General features: G+C 38.3%; 1 pseudogene; it reads left to right on the top strand.

Annotated features, from left to right (window-relative positions):
• Nucleotides 1-873: 873 nt before the first annotated feature.
• Nucleotides 874-20,283, top strand: part of LOC136306500 (urotensin-2 receptor-like) — an 82,785-nt pseudogene continuing 63,375 nt past the window's right edge.

The raw sequence follows: 20,283 nt of genomic DNA on the forward strand, positions 1-20,283 counted from the left end.
AGAGTTGTAAGACAGGCCCTGACAACACATGTTCACTTCAGCTGATATTAGAAGGGCTGTTAAAAGAAAGTGTATGCCCATTAGTGGTCCAATGACCATGGGGTCCCCAGTCCCACAGTGTACCATTCCTGAAAAGAGAAGTGGTACAGGGAACATTTACATGACAAGGATTCCACGGAACAGGATGGGATGAATGCTTATATCTATTCCTGTGCCACGGGGTGGAATGATAGGCAGTATGGTAAAATTTATCTCTCTAAAGGCTATAATATTGACAGTTACAGCAGACATAAATGTGAGGTTAGCTGGTTGATTATCTGTTTTGGGTTTATAATAAAGACATTCTTGAGGAATGGTATGTACACAAGTCTCTATAGCTGGTTGGGTAGTAAAGCATATAGGAGATTATTAGAGTGGAGGTGTAAAGACTCATTAATTGTAAGCCATTCCCGCTGCTTTTCTAGAGGGCCTGCAGGAGGTAACCATATACCTCCAGTCCAGGCAGTGTCATTGGAGGACAAGGGGGGGTCAGCATCCCACCATGTAAGTGAGTGAAATAAAGGAAGATTATATAAGTGTGCCCAATATACATTGGACATAGTTGGAGTAAACAAAAGAAATAAAGTTAAACATACAAGAGCTCTACTAAATACCTGTTGACTGTTTTGAGCTATGAAAGATAAATATGCCAGGAATCTATTCTCTGGGGTGGGAGCAGCTCCTACATTATTTATCAATGTTACCGTCTGCTGGTCTAGGCTCTGCAGTTGTTCCTAAGTAATTCCCAGGGCTTGTGAGGTACGTCTTGTTGGTTCTCGTGTTGTATTCAGTTTCAGGCATTGTATTCCTGGGACAAATTGTTCAGGGTCCACGATGTCTCTTGACTCTTCGGAGGAGATTCAGTCTGTTCCTGTAGGTAAGGACATACAAGCTGACCCTCGACCTCATGTTAAAACAGGATAACGTCCTTCCCATGGAGATCCTGGATCCCAACAGTGAACTTATACCTGCTGGTCCTGAGAGAAATGTTTGGTTGTTTTGGAATAATGCTGTTCGGTAGCAAAAAGATTGTGTACATATCAAGAGTCAAAAAATTTAGGGTGTATAAAGCCATAGCCAATCAATTCTTTGGAGACTCAAATTGTCCATGGGAACTCCCTGATTTTTGTTTTTTAAGATAGGTTTTCAAAGTGCAGTGAGCACGTTCATTACAGTCCTGTCCTGTTGCATTAGAAGAGATACCCATAACATGTTTATATTCCAGTTCTGTAAAGCTATTGGGAATGCCTTAGAAGTAGAGCAAGGGCCATTGTCTGTTTTAATTACTTGAGGGCAGCCAAGAATAGAGACAGACTCTAAGAGGTGAGGAATAGCAGGATGTACTGCTTCCCTGGCAGCAGGAGTGGTGTGGATCATGCCTGAATGGGTATCTACAGTAACATGAAAATACTTGAAACGACCAAAGGAAGGTTCACGAGGGACATCAGTTTGCTATATGCCATTAGGAGTAAGACCTCTGAGATTGCTGCCAGGTTCTAAAGTCTTTCCCAAATAAAGTTGACAAGAAGGGCAAGCCTTCACAATTTGTTTGGCCTGTAAAAAAGTAATAGGAAAATATTTCTTCAATGATCCGTCATTTTGATGGTGAAATTGATAAGCTGTAGCAGCCTGTTGAAAGGCAACTGAACAAGTGGCAACAATATTATCAGTTTGTTGATTGCCTGTAGAGAGCAGGCCAGGCAAGTCTGTATGAGACACAATGTGGGCAATAAAAAGAGGATGCATATGGTTATCAAGAAGGGACTGCAGCATTAAAAATCATGACAATAAAGATTTATTTGGGATATATTTATTATGCTCTGTCTCTGTATTTAATACAGTATGGACAACATAACATGAATCAGAAATGATATTGAGAGGCTGATCAGGAAACATCTGCAGAGCTAAAATTACTGCTCCAAGCTCTGCTCGCTGAGTTGTGGCAAAACCAGCTTCTATGCAGGATTGCCATATTGTAACTTTCCAAGTGATAGCAGCTTTTCCTATTTTACTTGATGCATCAGTAAATACCATAAGAGCAGTAGGAATAGGCTCTTTAAGTACTTTTATTGGTAAACAGATAGGAACATTTATGAATAGAATAAGAAGTTTGGAAGATGGAAAATGGTGCAACACTTGATTTAAAAAATTAGCTACCGCTGCTTGCCAGTGGCAGCTCTATTGCAGCAAAGCTTGGAAGTCTTCTGCTGAAAGGGGAAGATAAGCGATGTATGGGTCTTCCCGGTTAATTGCGTGCAACACTGTCTCCCTTTAAAAATAAGAGTTGCTATTAAATCTGTCTGTAGAGTAAAAGTTTTCTGATAAGAAGCTCCTAGAAAGAGCCAGTCAAGAAAATAAAAATTAGGCATCAATTGACCTAATAATCCCATAGGGGTGTGAGTGGTATTAAAAATGAAAAGTGAGACAGGAAAACTGGGATTATAACAGTGTAATTGTCACTGCTAAAGGGCTGTTTCAATCTGATTTAACTCTTGTAGTGCTGAATCTGAAAGGGTCTGAGGAGAAGATAAATTAGAATCACCCTTTAAACTTTGGAATGTAGTTGGTAAGTAACAAGGGCTAGAGTGGGTTTGTAAAGCCAGGAGGCAGGGCCAAGGCCAGCATCAGAGCAGCCCGGTCCATGCAGGTTCGCATTGGATTCGGACAGTCGGTAAAGAAACAACGGAGCCACAAACTGGTGGGCCATCGTCTTTAATTCTAGCTTGCACCCGGCGGGCAAGTAAAAACACACACTGGGCTCCAAAACCCAATCACATTCAGTGCTCACAAAGCCACTGACTTATCCGAGTTTCCTAGAATCAAAGGTTTCTAGCTCACCAGCCTTATTCTCCTCAGTTCCCCATCTCCTTCCTTATCCCAGATACAAACTCTACACAAACTGGCATCTCACTCAGCACTCCGCCATCTTGGCTGCTTCCCCTGGCCTACTCCACGTGGCCTCCTTTTGCTCTCTGCTCTGCTCTCTCCTCTAATGATAATCTCAGGAACCAAGAGCGCCAGCTCCCGCTCCTTCCCTATTTTATAGTGTAGAAATCCAAACTCTTAATCCAATATACAAAATAGGGAAGTCTCTAATACAAAGTCACTTCTCTGAGGCATGATTGGATTGTACCACCCCACATCAAAAAAGGGTGGGAAAGGCTTAATCCCAAAACCAAGCCCCAGGCTACAAGGATTCTCAACACACATTAATATCACCTGGGCAACAGCCTCCATGTGGGCAACGTTATCTTTTACAAAGTGAGCATAATACATTTTATCTGCCCGACAGGGTTGAACCCAATTAATATGGCCAAGCAACTATTGGAGCATATTGAGTGTTAATGACTGAGGTATTTATAGCTGAATCTTTTGTGGGTGAATGGATCACTCCCAAATAGTGAACCTTAAATATTTCCATGTGATAGAAAGATGAACCTCTTCAGGGGCAACTTTCAGACCATGTGTAACAGTGGTCGGACAAATATGATGATAAACTTGATATAATAGTTATTCAGTGGAAGCTGTATTTAAAATACCATCCATGTAATAAAATATTTTGGATTCAGAGAAAGCTGACCGAATAGGAAGAAAAGCCTGATGAACATGATATTGGCAAAGAATGGGGCTGTTACCCATTCCCTGAGGCAACACTCGCCACTGATGTCTTTGGATGATTTCCTGATCATTAAGAAGAGGAACTGAAAAGGCAAACCACTCATGGTCATCAGGGTGGAGCTGGATAGTAGAGAAACAATCTTTTAAATCAAAAACAGTTAAAGGCCAGTCCTCAGGGATCATGACAGGAGAAGGCAGTCCAAGCTGAAGCAGCCCTGTGGGTTGAATAACCACATTAACAGCTCATAAATCATGGGAAGTCAACATTTTCCTGAACTTTTTGGAATAGTAAATATAGGAGTATTCCAGAGACTACTGGATGGCTTAATGTGCCCCACCTTTGGCTGCTGCTGAAGTAGTAAATGTACTTGTTTTAATGTCTTCCCTTTTACGGGCCACTGTTCAACCCAAACTGGGCCATCAGTTTTCCAGGTTAGTAATTTAAGGGGAAGTAATATGAACAGTGGCCCCATCTAAAAAGGCGGGATATGTAGAGTCATGCCCTATTGCTGAAGAATATCTCTTCACTCATAAAGAAAAAGGGAGAGAAAGAATAAAAGGCTGGGAATTACCAATTTTTCTTTCCTGCCTCTGGCAAGTGAGAAGATCCCTACTTTTCTGGGGCATACTAAGTCCTCCTACACCCAACATAGTTGCTGAAATAGGGCATGTGGGCCAAGCAGGTGGCCAGGCTGAAGTGAAAATAATAGAGTAATCAGCACCTGTATTGGCTATGCCAACAAAATCTTTCCCTTCGATTTTAACTTTTGCTTTAGGTCACCACTGAGATATAGGAGATGACCAGAATGCTTTAATCTCTGAATGTCCAAATCCTTGAGTGTTTCTTTCTTTATTTTGAGTATTTATCTGTACATAAGGTAACAATAAAGTCTGAGCAATATGGGTGTCTGGTATAATGACATGCAAGCCCTGTCCTTATTTGCATTCTCATAACCAAGTTGTAAAAGAAGAATATCTTGAGCTTCTTTGCTCCAAACCTGCCTTTCTAAAGCCATCTGCAAGTGATTTAAGAAATCAACATAGGGCTCTGTAGCCCCCTGGTGTATAGTTGTAAAAGATCCTTGCTGCTGCCCAGACACAGGTATTTTTCTCCAAGCCTGTACAGCTATTTAGAACATTGGGTAAAAAGCCAATGGTCTGCATCTGCCTGTGCTTTATTTGTAGCAAATTGTTTGACCCCCTAAAGCATATCAATAGTAACAGGTATCTGATTTTAAAAATTCTTAAGTCCTTGTCTTATAGCTAGGTCATAATATTCCATTTGCCAGACAGTGTCTTCAGCTGAGGAAACTAAAGTTTTCACAAGAACCTTCCAATCATTAGGGGTCAGATCATATCCATTTCCTAGGGTCTCTACTATGCCCACTTACATAGCCTATTTACATAGGCTTTGAGCTCCATTCACTTGAATACTCTTTTTCAATTCCTTAAATACAGAATAAGGTAAATTCTGATGGACTCACTGTCTCTATTGTATGATAACAGGAAAAGCTGTAGCTTCAATAGCATCTGGGCCTCCTAACATTAGTCTTTCCTGGACACAATTTTCCATTAAGGAAGGAGTATGATTTTTCCCAGGTCCAGGCAAAAAGTAGAGGAGAATCGGGGGAAGCTGAAGGCTCCTTAAGAGGCAAGGGAGGAGGAAAAGATATTTTGTCCTTATTGGCCTCCTCAAATTTCACTGTTGCTGTAACTGGTGGTTCAGGTTGACTGTGCATGATTCTTCTTTTACTTTCTGTTCAGGAATATGCAAAGGATATAAACAGTGCAAGCATAACTCCATGTTGTGAGAAGAGGAACAGAAACCTTTAATCCTTGTTCAAACCACTTTTTCAAAACTCTACTTACTTGCTCCTATAATTCTAAGTCTGGGCAGTGCTCTCATACAGCAAGTAAGAGTTGCTATAATGTTTTAGTCTCTACAGTACACTGAGCAGCATGGAGCAATTGTTGAAAATTCCTAACATAAATCCACTGTTCTTTGGTGAGCTCCTGACCCATGTTAAAACCCCTCTTTGATCTACCTGCATTGATCCCTTCAAGGTGAGTAGAGACTGTTTCTTACCAGAATTCCCTGTAGGATGCAGCTGCTAAATTTCTCTTCACACATGGATTCCACTCAATCATGTCATGGGTCACCACTTGTAGTCCTCCAGCACGCTGGGAACTGCTGGTGTCACACGGAAAAACTGTTCAAGACACGAACGGTTGTCAAGAGAAGAAGGAGAGGCAGTCAAGGGAGACTAAACTCCTGAATCTCCTTATCCCAGAGCTTTTATTGACCAGAAGCATAACAAAGGTAATAGGATTGCAGGGTATAGAGATCAGGTGATACAGGGAAAAGAATGACTAATGTAATTATTGTTGATATGGGAAAAGGGCTAGTTTCAGTCAGTACATTCTTTTTATTTGCTAATTAACAAACATAAAGAGAGGGGCATCTATAAACCTCTAGGTTAATTTTGTAAAGCCTATTCACATGCATTCCTTTGTGATTGCACAAAGGGCACCCACTCACACAGTTTCTTGGTGTTGGCATTCAGGAAACCTATTTCCCTGTGTTTGTAGCAGGGGATTACATTCACATCACCATTCACACTCAGGGTGTTTTAACTAAAGTTCCTTAATCCAAGTTATAGAGGGTCCAAAATCAGATAGGTGATTTCCTACACGTTTCCATTCAGCATACTTTCTTAATTAAGGACTGATGGTTCATTTCCTGTTTTCCAATATTAATTATGGATTCATCATTTTCTGTATTTTCTCTCGTTTCAGTGGAATAATTTTTTGGAGAAAGTTTTACAGGAACTCCACAGTACAGGTGCTCAGTTAACTATTTTATTCCAGATTTTTTTAGATTACTTTCACAGAAGGGCAAGGAGTTTGAAGTTCAATGTGAAAAATGTAAAAAATAAATTCATGGAAATAATTTAAAATTTCTTATCTTATAAAGTTTTAGATCAGCAGTGAGATAATTAATAAATCTACCTACTCACATGTAGTAAAGTAAATGTGTTATATAAACAATGAAAATTGTAAATGATGTTTAAATAGGTATATACTTTAATTTGTTATAAAAGCAGATTTACACATACACACACAATTTTACATGTTGTTTCAAAGTGTTAATAGGCTCCTTAAAACTCACCCATGAAATCCTACATAATAGCACATAATTATACATTTAGAAATGTTTTTAATTTAAAAACAATGTATATTCACTATAAAAACTTTGGGGGAAAAAATAAAACAACTCTTATTTCACTTCTTAGAAATACTAACACTGAAAAATGATATCAGAGTAATGATAATGTGAGAGATACTCTTGATCTCTCTCCTTGAAATTTCAACAAATTGAACAACTATGACACAGCAAAGGAACCCCAGGTGGGATCACAGGCATGCCTGAAAGATCCATGAACTCAATGGACTAAAGGTGGGACAGGGTTGAAAAGGGAGGTGGAAGATAAAATGCATTTGTGATTGGCTCAGGGAAGGAGACAAACTTGGAATGACTGGGGGTTTTTTTTCTCTCTCTCTCTCTGCTGGACTATGGGGAGGAGGAAAGCTGGACTCTCTGAATTTTGCCTGAGGGGTATGGAGAAGAAAACTCAGAGTGACTGAGCTCCTTCTGCCAGGAGGAAAGGTGAGACAGAGGGGCAGAGGGGGATATAAACCAAAGCAGCCAGACCATAGGGTCACAGCCAGTGTTCTCTCAGTCTGCCTGCAGCCTACATTCAGCAGAAACAGAGAAAGCTAAAGTGCAATCCCCAGCCTCCCAGATCCCATCTCCCTCACCTCACAGTACAAAGAGTGGCAGAGACAAACCCCACAGCTAGCTGTCTAGAGCTACTCTGTCCCCTGAAGAACAGAGGTGCTCCTTGTTGTTCCCCAGGTCTGTTGAAATGTGAAAAGAAGCACCCAGAAGCCTGAAATTGCCACTGTTAGAGCTGTAAATTCCCCACAACATGCTCCATCCACCAATGCAACTGTGACCCCATCTATATAATTGTGACAGCAACATCTCAGTGGCCAGACCAAGAACTTCACAGAGCTAAAAATTGCAATACAGAAACACCTACTGAAAAAAAACTCTCAAAACTGAAATTTATTTTTCCTTTTTTTCCACACTCTTTTCTTCTTATTCCTTTTTCTCATTTTCAATTTTTAAATATCATGTTTTAAATTTTTATATTTTTATTCTTATATTTAGTGGGTGTTTGGTTTTTTTCTTTGTATTTGATCTTTTATCCTTTAGTTTTTCTTCTTTAATTGTAATATTTTTAAAATTTTTATGTTTATTGTATTTTTTTAATTTTTCAATTTTTTGTTTTTTATTAGGGTTCTTGACAATACCACTCTCAAATGCCATCGAGGAAGAAGAAATCAAATACCATGGCTACACAAGACACAGACGTATTTCAGAATAAAAATAAAAATATCTCCAGAAAAATATCTCAATCACATGGAAGCCTTGGGACTAAATGATAAAAAATTCAATATTGAAGTTGTAAAAATACTCAACAAGATGCAGGAAGACACCAATAGGCAACTTAATGAGCTCAGAAAACAAATTAATGAACAAAACAAATACCTCACCAAGGAGATTGAAACTTTAAAAAGAGAGAGATGAATAACTCAATACATAAACTGAAGGATGAAGTGGCAAGTTTAGCTAATAGAACAAGTCATATAGAGGAAAGGATCAGTGACACTGCAGACAGGCACCTAGAGATGCTACAGACAGAACTCACAAATTTGAGAGAGACTCACAAATTTAAAAAATACTGAGAAAGCTCTGCAAGAATTGTCTGACTCCATCAAAAAGAACACTATAAGAATAATAGGTATATCAGAAGAAGAAGAGAGGGAAAAGGGAAAAGAGAGCCTATTCAAACAAATAATTGAGATTTTCCAAAACTTAATGAAAGAGAGCCTCAAATCAAAGAAGCAAACAACGCTGAGTTACTACAAACCAAATAGACCTACTCCAAGGCACACTATACAAAAGTTGTCAAAAATAAATGACAAAGAACATCTATAGGACATTGCATCCCAAGTGCCAGAGTATACATTTTTCTCTAGTGCACATGGAACATTTTCAAGAATTGACCATATGTTGGTACAAAAATAACATCAACTAATTTAGAAAGATTGAAATTATACCAACCATATTTTCTGACCATAAAGCCTTGAAACTAGAATTCAGCTGCAAAAAAGAGGTTAAAAAACCCACAAAAATGTAGAAACTAAACAACATACCTTTAAAAAATGAGTGGGTCAAAGAAGAAATAAGTGCAGAGATCAAAAGATACATACAGGCAGACCTGAAGATGGCAGCGGAGTAGGCAGATGCACAGACTCCCAGCTCACACCACCAAACTGGATTATAAACTAATTTATGAACAATCAGCATGAGAAACCAAATCTAGAATACAATAACAGCTCTCAAAAACCAAGGAGCAAAGAAGAAGCCACAACAAACCTGGTAGGGAGCGCCTGAATCTCCCCTGCTTACAGGAAGGGGGGATGAGGCTGGGCTCTCACTCCAAGGAAAAGAGCAGTAATTACCACTCACAGCCACTTGCATGGTGACCAGGGAATGAGGTGCGTTGAAAGGGCCTGCTTGTCTTCCAAAAAGAAAGGAAGGAGAGAGAGACGGATAGTGAGGGGGAGAGGAATGCAGGTGACGACCTGAAAAGCTGACTCATTCAGTGCTGAAAGTGGCCATAACTGGGGGAGGGGCTGATCCTTCCACAAAGCAAAATTCAAAAGTACTTCCAGGTCACAGAGATACAGACATCTCTTCAGCTCCAATCAGCGTGACAAAACAAAGCTGAAAACAAGAAGTGGAGAAGAGGGGCAGTAACTCAGGTCTTCATGGAGATCTGAGATACACCTCCCACTACTGAAGCTGAGAAAGAAACCCAGCCCCAGAGAGATTAACTGGCAGAAGAGGACTTCAGAGCCTCAGGTCACACATGGCATTCCTGGATACAGTTTCAAATAAGCCCCCTGCTGAGATCAGCAAACAAGACAATCACCTGTTAAGAAAACAAACAAACCAAGACTTTAAAGCACCCCAAATCCAAAAGTGGATTACAAATAATAGCTGATGCTAACCCAAGAAGACCTAGAAATAACACAATTGAAAACTGGAGGCAGACAACACCAAGCCTAGACTCAACCAGCTCTACAAACAAAACACCCAAATACACAGATACAATGAGAAGACAGAAAAGTGCGATCCAAATGAAACCATAACAGAAACATCCAGGAAATGAACTGAGTGATATGGAAATAACCAAACTTCCAGATGCGGAGTTCAAAATAATGATGGTAAGGATGCTTAAGAATCTTAGAACAACAATGGATGGTCATTACAAACACCTAAATAAAGAAATAACAAGTATAAAAAAGGATATTTAAATATTAAAAAAGAATCATTTGGAGATGATAAATAAAATATCAGAAATGAAGACCACAATGGAAGGAATTAAAATCAGGATGGATAAAGCTGAGGAGCGAATCAGCGAGTTGGAGGACAACTGGAATGAAGGCATGAAAGCAGAGAAGAAAAAAGAAAAGAGACTCAAAAAGTCTGAGGAAACTCTTAGAGAGCTCTGTGACAACATAAAGAGAAATAACATCCACATTATATGGGTTCCTGAAGAAGAAGAGAAAGAACAAGGGATAGAGACTTTGTTCAATCATATCATAGCTGAAAACATCCCTAAATTAATGCAGGAGAAACTATCACAAGTTCAAAAAGCAGAGAAAACTCCATTACAGAGAAACCCAAAGAAATCTACACCAAGACACATCATAATTAAAATACCAAAGCTAAGTGATAAAAAGAAAATATTTAAAGCTGCTAGAAAAAAAAAGACTATCACCTACAAAGGAGCCCCCATAAGGATGACTTCTGACTTCTCAACAGAAACACTTGAGGCCAGAAGGGAATGACAAGAAATATTCAAAGTAATGCAGAACAAGAGCCTACAACCAAGACTACTTTATCCAGCAAGGCTATCATTTAAAATTGAAGGAGAAATAAAAAGTTTCCCAAACAAAAAAAAAAAACTGAAGGAATTCATTACAACCAAACCAATGCTGCAAGAAATGTTAAGGGGCATGGTGTAAACAGATCAAAGTGGGGAAAAAATATAGCAAAAGAGGAATGCAGCTGTAAAGAAAAAAATGGCAATAAACAACTACATATCAATAATAACATTAAATGTAAATGGATTAAATGATCCAATCAAAAGACATAGGGTAGCTGCTTAGATAAGAAAATAGGACCCATACATATGCTATCTACAAGAGACACACCTTAAAACAAAAGATGCACATAGGCTGAAGGTAAAAGGATGGAAAAAAACATTTCATGAAAACGGAAATGGAAAAAAAGCTGGGGTAGCAATACTTATATCAGACAAAATGGACTTTAAAACAAAGAATATAGTAAGAGATAAAGAAGTCCACTACATAATGATAAAAGGAGCAATCCAACAGGAAGATATAACCATTATCAATATCTACACACCTAATATAGGAGCACCTAAATATATAAAGCAGACTTTGATGGATATAAAGAGCGAGATCAACAGCAATACTATAATAGTAGGGGACTTTAATACCCCACTAACATCACTAGATAGATCCTCAAGAAAGAAAATTTAAAAAGAAACAGCAGACTTAAAGGACACACTAGATCAACTCGATTTAATATATATCTTCAGAACCTTTCACCCTAAAGCAGCAGAATATACATTCTTTTCAAGTGCTCATGGTACATTCTCTAGGATAGACCACAAGTTAGGGCAAAAAAGCGGTCTCAACAAATTTAAGAAGATTGAAATCATATCAAGCACTTTCTCTGATCACAATGGCATGAAACTAGAAGTCAATCACAACAGAAAAGTTCAAAAATTCTCAAACACATAGAAACTAAATAGCAGGTTGTTAAATAACAAATGGATTAAGAATGAGATCAAAAAACAAATAAAAAAATTTCTAGAAACGAATGATAATGAGCATACAACAACTCAAAAGTTATGGGACACAACAAAAGCAGTACTGAGAGGGAAGTTCAAAGCACTACAAGCACACTTTAAGAAGCTAGAAAAAGCCCAAATAAACAACTTAACTCTGCATCTAAAAGAACTGGAAAAAGAACAGGAAGTAAAGCCCAAATGTAGTAGAAGAAAAGAAATAATTAAGATCAGAGCTGAAGTAAGTGACATAGAGACTAAAGAAACAATACAGAGGATCAATGAAACTAGGAGCTGGTTCTCTGAAAAGGTAAACAAGATTGATGAACCTTTAACTAGACTCACCAAGAAAAAAAGAGAGAGAACTCAAATAAATAAAATTAGAAACGAGAGTGGAGAAATAACAACTGACACAACAGAAATACAAAATATTGTAAGAAAATACTATGAAGAACTGTATGTCAAAAAACTAGATGAAATGGACAAATTCCTTGAAGCATACAATCTTCCAAAAATCAATCTGGAAGAATCAGAAAACCTAAACAGACCGATTACAAAAAATGAGATCAAAACAGTTATCAAAATAGTCCCAAAAAAGAAAAGTTCTGGGACAGATGGCTTCACAAGTGAATTCTATCAAATATTAAAAGAAAAAATAACTCCTATCCTTCTCAAGCTACTTCAAAAAATTCAAGAGAAAGAAAGACTTCCGAGCTCCTTTTATGAGGTGAGCATAATTCTAATTCCAAAACCAGGCAAAGACAACACAAAGAAAGAAAATTATAGGCCAATATTCCTGATGAATATAGATGCTAAAATCTTCAACAAAATATTAGCAAACCAAATCCAACAATATATGGAAAAAATTGGATGACGTCAGAGTAATGGTGTGGTAGGAAGTAATACCAATAAATCTCCCCCAAAACTCAACAAGATCTTCAACCAGAAACAGAAAAACCTATCCTTGGAGCCCCCAGATGTTTCACAATACACCCGAAGGTATGGTTGAGCGAAAAATTGGCTAAATATATAATCAAACCTCGAAAGAAATAGGGAGTAAGAAATGCTCTGCCTTCCTCACTAACCTAAATAGGACTGCTTTCACTGGGAACTGAGAATATAGAAACTGAGGCAGGCAAAGGGGGTGAATAGATCCAGGCCGCGGCACAAATGGCCGAACCAGGCTGTGGCACAGAGATCCAAGCCAAGAAAAAACTGTGCCTGTGGCAACCCAGTCATTACAAGCTAACACTCGCGCCAAACCCAGACAAAGAAAGACAAGTGGGGCAGCCATTTTCCCCAATCTCCTGGTCGGCGCACGCAGATAGTAGATGACAGATTCCTCCGAGTGCCTCACCAGTGGGCACCTGTGTTATCCCACAGAGAGGCAGAGTCAGGGGCCTTTGTGTGAGCCGAAAGCAGAATCTGCAGGCTGCCCCAGTGCCCTAAAAAAGCCGCACATGGGGAGGGAGAGAGAGCCAATTCCAATGTTGGAACTTTTCCGTGCAGGTGGGGGTTTCACTTAGAGGGTGAGACTTCCGGCCTGATATCCTGGTCTGCGCACAGATAGTGAGCAAGAGTTTCCTCCAAGTGCCCCAGGAGTGGGCACCAGCCCCTGTTACCGGACAGAGTGGCAGAGCCAGAGGTCTTTGAGTGGGCGGAAGCCCCGCCTGATTATGCTAGCAGCTCTGAATGACTGAGCCTTACCCAGAGCCCTGTGCTGAGTGCGAATAGAGTGGGGAGTTGCCAGCTCTTTGAGCCTCTTACTATACAGGCAGAGGCAGCAGCAACCCCATAGCTGGGTTATCAGGATACTAATTGAGGAAGGAAAGACTAGGAGAGAGGCTCCAGAAACACGGACTCTCTCACTGTTGGAGCCTATAAATGCTAATGAGCCTCGACTGCCAACGAGACTGAAGCACAATACATGACATCACCATAGAGACTTATCAACTGCAAACCTCTACCTGAGCATGCCAAAGGGGCAGAACCCGAAGTCACCGACCAGGAAGAGGGAGAGAAAAGAAAAAGCAAGAAGATAACCTCTCAAAATCAAGAGTAATCCACACACATTATAACCTATCCCATTTCATTATATTTGTTCATTTGTTTCTCTTATCTTCATTCTTGATTTTTTTTTCCTCCTTCAATTTGGTCATTTAACTCTCTGCCGGTCTTACTCTCTCCTCTCCTTGAACTACACTACCCATAAGTGTTACATCTCCCATTATCTTTTCTTTCCTCTTCCTTTCTCTCTATGAGGGTTGCATTCCAAAACCCTTCACTCTCTCTCTCTCTCTCTCTCCTCTTTTTTATTTTTCTTCTTTTAGTGGTTCCCTCTTTTTTCTCTCTCTCTCTTTCTTTTCTCCCTCTATATTAGTTTCTTCCTTTCTCCTTTACATCTCCTTTCATTCAAACCTCAATAACAAACAAATTATCTAATCTGGGACTCAAACCTATGTTTGTGGCATTTTGTGCGGTTTTTACTTCACCTTTTTAACTCACTAGCAGTGCTCCCATCCCTGGCTCTCCACTCCATTTTATCTAGTTCTTGTTCCACTAAATACAATAGTAATTTTTTAATTTGTCCCTCCGTTTTCCTATTTCTCTCTTATTCCTCTCATCATAACTCTCAGTCAACCAACACCTAAAAGCAAATTATTTTATCCTTGACCCAAATTTTTCTTTATTTGCTTTTTGTGGGTCCACACCCCCTTTTTTTCTGTTTTTTTTTTTTTGTTGCCCCTTTATTACTTCTGCCCAATTCAGGCCTTCCATTAGAGGCATTGTTTGTTCTATTTAGTACAATATAATTCACAGTTCACCGCAAGATTTTCTCAAGAAAGAGGGGAGAGGAGAGGAGAGGGAAAAAAGAGGGGGGGAATAATTTTCTTTTTTTCTTTTCTTTTCTTTTTTTTTTTCATTTTTCCAAAGCTGAAAACAGGGAGGCAGTCAGACAGATCCCCGCAAGCACCCAACCGGGATCCATCCGGCATGCCCACCAGGGGGCGATGCTCTGCCCCTCTGGGGCATTGCTCCATTGCATCCAGAGCCACTCTAGCACCTGAGGCAGAGGACACAAAACCGTCCTCAGTGCCCGGGCCATCTTTGCTTAGGCTTTGAAATTAGAATTCAACCGTAAAAAGGAAGTAAAGAAACACACAAAACTGTAAAAATGAAACAACATACTTTTAAAATATGACTGGTCAAAGAAGAAATAAAAGCAGAGATCTAAAGATATATACAGGCAAATAAAAATGACAACATGACATATCAAAATTTTGGGGATACAGCAAAAGCAGTAATAAGAGGAAAGTTTATTTTTATTATATGCTTATATCAAGAAACAAGAGAAATCCCAAATAAGCAACCCAACATCATACCTTAAGGAACTAGAAAAGAAAAGAACAAAGGCAACCCAAAATCAGCAGAAGAAAGAAAATAGTAAAAATTAAAGTAGAACTAAATGAAATAAAAAACAAAACATCTATAGAAAAAATTAATAAAGAGCTGGTTCTTTAAAAAGATCAATAAAATTGACAAGCTACTGGCTAGAGTGACTAAGGGAAAAAAGAGAAAGGACTCATATAAACAAAATTTGAAATGACAGAGTAGAAATTACCACTGACATCATAGATATACAAAAGATCACAGTAAAATATTATGAAAGATTGTATACCACAGTATTGAACAACCTAGAGGAAATGAATAAATTCCTAGAACTACACAATCTTCTTAGACTGAGCCATCAAGACATGGAAAACCTGAATAGACCTATAAGCAGGGAGGAAATAAAAACAACTATCAAAAACCTCCCCAAAAATAAAAGTCCAGGACCAGATGGTTACACTAGTGAACTTTACCAAATATTCAAAAAATATTTGGTACCTATCCTTCTCAAAGTCTTCCAAAACAAAAAACAAAAAAACAGAAGAAGAGGCAATACTCCTCAACACATTTTATGAGGCCAACATAACCCTCATACCAAAACCTGGCAAGGACAACACAAAAAAAGAAAACTACAGATCAACATCTCTAATGAATACAGATGCAAAAATCCTAGACAAAATACTTACAAATCAAATACAACAACACATTAAAAAATAATACATCAAGATCAAGTGGGATTCATTCCAGGATCACAAGGATGGTTCAACATATGAAAATTGATCAGTGTAATACACCACATCAACAAAACAAAGAAAAAAAATCATATGATTCTATGAATAGATGCAGAAAATGCATTCAATACTCTTCATGTTTAAAACACTCAATAAAATCATAATAGAAAGTACCTCAACATAATAAAGACCATATATGACAAACCACCAGCTAGAATCATGTTAAATGGTGAAAAAATGAAGGCTTTTACTCTAAAATCAGGAACAAGAAAAGGTTGCCTACTCTCTCTACTCTTATTTAACTTAGTTCTGGAAGTTTCATCCAGAGTGATCAGGCAAGAGAAAGAAATAAAAGGCGTTCATATTGCGAAATAAGAAGTAAAGATATCACTTTTTGCAGATGACACGATCCTGTACATTGAAAACGCCAAAGACTACACCAAAAAAAAAAAAAAAAAAAGTTAGGAACAATAAACCAATTCAGTGAAGTCACAGGATACAAAATCAATATACAAAAGTCTACTGCTTTTCTATACACCAACAATGTGGAAAATTAACTCAAATAAACAATTCCTTTTACAATTGCAAAAAATAAATAAATAAAGTACCTAGGAATAAAATTAACAAAGGGTGTGAAGGACTTATATACTGAAAACTACAAAACATTACTGAAATAAATTGAAAAAGACACAATGAAATAAAAATATATTCCATGTTCATGGATTGGAAGAATCAATATAGTTAAAATGACCATTTTACCCAAAGTAATATACAAATTTAATGCAACCCCCATCAAAATCCTAATGTCTTTTTTTTTTTAAATAGAACAAAAAAATACCAGGTTTGTATGAAACCATAAAAAAACCCAAATAGCCAAAGCAACCTTGAGGAACAAGAATGAAGCCAGAGGTATCACACTACCTAACTTCAATTTATAGTGTAGGGCCATGATAATCAAAACAGCATGGTACTGGCAGAAAAATAGACATACAGACCAATGAAACAGAATCAGGAGCACAGAAATAAAACTACAAATCAACTTTGACAAAGAAGCCAAAAACACACAATGGAGAAAAATAAAGCCTCTTAAATAAATGGTGCTGGAAAAATTGGAAAATCACATGCAAAAGAAAGAAAATTGACTACAGTTTGTCCCCCTGTCCAAAAATTAATACAAAATGAATCAAAGACCTAAATGTAAGACCTGAAACTTACATTTTCAGGTAAGAAGAAAACATAGGTACTAAGCTCATGGATCTTGGCTGTAGAGAACAATTTATGAATTTGACCCCAAAGGCAAGGGAAGTAAAGGCAAAAATAAATGAATGGCATTATATTAAACTAAAAAGCCTCTGCACAGCAAAAGAAACTGACAACAAAGCAAATAGGCAGCACCTGACCAGGCAGTGGTGCAGTAGATAGAGCATTGAACTAGGACACGGAGGACCCAAGTTTGAAACCCTGAGGTTGCTGGCTTGAGTGCAGTCTCATCTGGCTTGAGCACAGGCTCATCAGCTTGAGCACAGGGTCGCTAGCTTGAGCTCAAAGGTCGTGGCTTGAAGCCCAAAGTCACTGGCTTGAGTCCAAGGTCACTGGCTTGAGCAAGGGGTCACTCACTCTGCTGTAGCCCTCTTGTCAAGGCACATATGAGAAAGCAATCAGTGAACAACTAAGGAGCCGAAATGAAGAATTGATGCTTCTCATTTCTCTCCCTTCCTATTTGTCTGTCTCTGTCCCTCTTTCTGAATCTCTCTCTGTCTCTGTCAAAATAAAAAAAAAATAGGCCTTGGCCTGTTGGCTCAGTGTTAGAGTATTGGCCTGGCATGTAGAAGTTCCGGGTTTGATTCCAGTCCAAGGCACACAGGAAAAGCACCCATCTGCTTCTCCACCCTTCCCTCTCTCTTTCCTCTCTGTCTCTCTCTTCCCCTCCCACAGCCAAGGCTTCCTCAGGAGCAGAGTTGGCCTGGGCCCTGAGGATGACTCCATGGCCTCTGCCTCAGGCACTAGAATGGCTCTGGTTGCAACAGAGCAATGGCCCAGATAGGCAGAGCATCGCCCCCTGGTGGACATGCTGGGTGGATCCTGGAAGGGCAAATGTGGGAGTCTGTCTCTCTGCCTCCCCTCTTCTCACTTCAGAAAAATACAAAAATAAATATTAAAAAAAATAAAAAACAAAAAACAAATAGGCAGCCAACTAAATGGGAAATATTTGCAAACAACAACTCTGATAAGGGGTTAATATCCAAAATAAATAAATAATTCACAAAGCTCAGCAACCAACAAGCAAACAAGGAGAAAGGACCCAGACACTTCTCCCAAGTGGACATACAAATGGCCAACAGATATAAAAAAAGATGATCACTGACCAGGAGGTGGCGCAGTAGATAGAGCATAGGACTGGGATGCCAAGGACCCAGGTTCAAGACCCTGAGGTCGCCAGCTTGAGCGTGGGCTCATCTGGTTTGAGCAAAAGCTCACCAGCTTGGACCCAAGGTCGCTGGCTCAAGCAGGGGGTTGCTCAGTCTGCTGAAGGCCCGTGGTCAGGGCACATATGGGAAGGCAGTCAATGAACAACTAAGGTGTCACAATGCACAACGAAAAACTAATGATTGATGCTTCTCATCTCTCTCCGTTCCTGTCTGTCTGTCCCTGTCTATCCCTCTGTCTCTGTAAAAAAAAAAAAAAAAAAAAAAAAAAAAAAAAAAAAAGATGCTCATCTTCACTAGCTATTCAAGACATGCAAATCAAACTACAATGAGATACCACTTCACACCAGTTAGATTGGCTTTTATCAACAAAACAGATAATAGCAAGTGCTGGTGAGGCTGTAGAGAAAAAGGAACACTCATTCACTGCTGGTGGGAATGCAAATTAGTACAACCATTATGGAAAAAAGTATGGTGGTTCCTCAAAAAAAATTAGGAATAGAACTACCATATGACCCAGCAATACCTCTACTGGGTATCTACTCCCAAAACTCGAAAACATATATCCTCATGTTTATCGCAGCATTATTCACACTGGCCAAGACATGAAAACAACCAAAGTGTTTTTCAATAGAGGATTTGATAAAGAAGATGTGGTACATATATACAATGAAATACTACTCAACCATAAGAAATGATGACATAGTGACATTTATGACAACGTGGATGGAACATAAGAACATTATATTGAGTGAAACAAGTAAATCAGAAAAAGCTAAGAACTGTATGATTTCACACATAGTTGGGATATAAAACTGAGACTTATGGACATAGATAAAAATGAAGTGGTTATCAGAGGGAAGGAAATGTGGGGGAAAGAAAAGGGGATTTGAGTGAATGAAGGGGGGAGAAAGTAGGGGTAGGGTGTAAAAACATACAAATATAAGGTGACAAAAAATAATTTGACTTTGGGTGATGGGTATACAACATAATCAACAGTTCAAATGCTATAGAAATGTTCACTTGAAAACTATGTACTACTCTTATTGGTTAATATCACCCTGTTAAAGTTAATTTTCCAAATAAAGTTTAAAAAAAGAAATACTAACAGTTGCATATTTTTAGTCTTTTATTTTTGTATTTACACATTTAAAAAGGAATGATTCTATAAGTACAAATTTTAAACAGACTTTTGTTTCCTAAGTAGTTTCAGAAAATGTTGTATCTTGCCCATTTAGATGGTGTTTGTGAGTTAGATTAAAAGCAAAAAACAACAACAAATAAATAAATGAATGTTCATTTTTGAAAAATATGGTAAACAAAAGGATAATGTAGAAAAAAATAACTTTCAATCCCAACACCAAAAGATATTTATTATCAGTATTTTTAAATGTTTCCTTCCATTTTATCCCCTTGTGTTTAAGTATATAGTTATTTTCTTTATATAACATCATTAACTATCATGAACAAAAAGGAGGAATGTCACACTTTGAATTAAGTTTGTATTCCTGACTTCATAAATCTTTTACTACAGCCATGACTAACATTTTAATATCTAGAACTGCCAAGTATGCATGTCCAATTTTGACATTTTTTTCTAATCTACCCTGGCCAGCAGCCACTTTGCAATTGTTTGTCTGGCATTGGCATCAGAATAATACTAGCCTTATAAAATCAGTTTGGAAATGTTCCTCTCCCTCTTCTATTTTGTGAGTGTATAAGAAGTATTGGTATTAATTCTTTAAATGTTTGATATAATTCACCAGTGAAGTTATCTGGTCCTGGAATTTTTTTGTTGGTAGATAGTTTTTTAGTTAAATTTATTGTGGTGGCATTGCTTAATAAAATTATATAAGTTGCAGGTATACAATAAAATAGATTATCTATATATTGTATTGTGTGTTTACTACCTCAAGTCAAATCTCCTTCCAATACCTTTTATTTCCCTCTTTACCCTCTTCTGTCCTCCCCAAAACCCCCTTCTTTCTGGCAATCACCATACTGTTTGTTGCCTGTGTCCGTCTTTCTTTTTATTTCCCTTTGCTTAATCCCTTCACCCATCTC

This window comes from Saccopteryx bilineata, chromosome 5, assembly GCF_036850765.1.
Source record: "Saccopteryx bilineata isolate mSacBil1 chromosome 5, mSacBil1_pri_phased_curated, whole genome shotgun sequence".
In the NCBI taxonomy this organism is placed as follows: Eukaryota; Metazoa; Chordata; class Mammalia; order Chiroptera; family Emballonuridae; genus Saccopteryx; species Saccopteryx bilineata.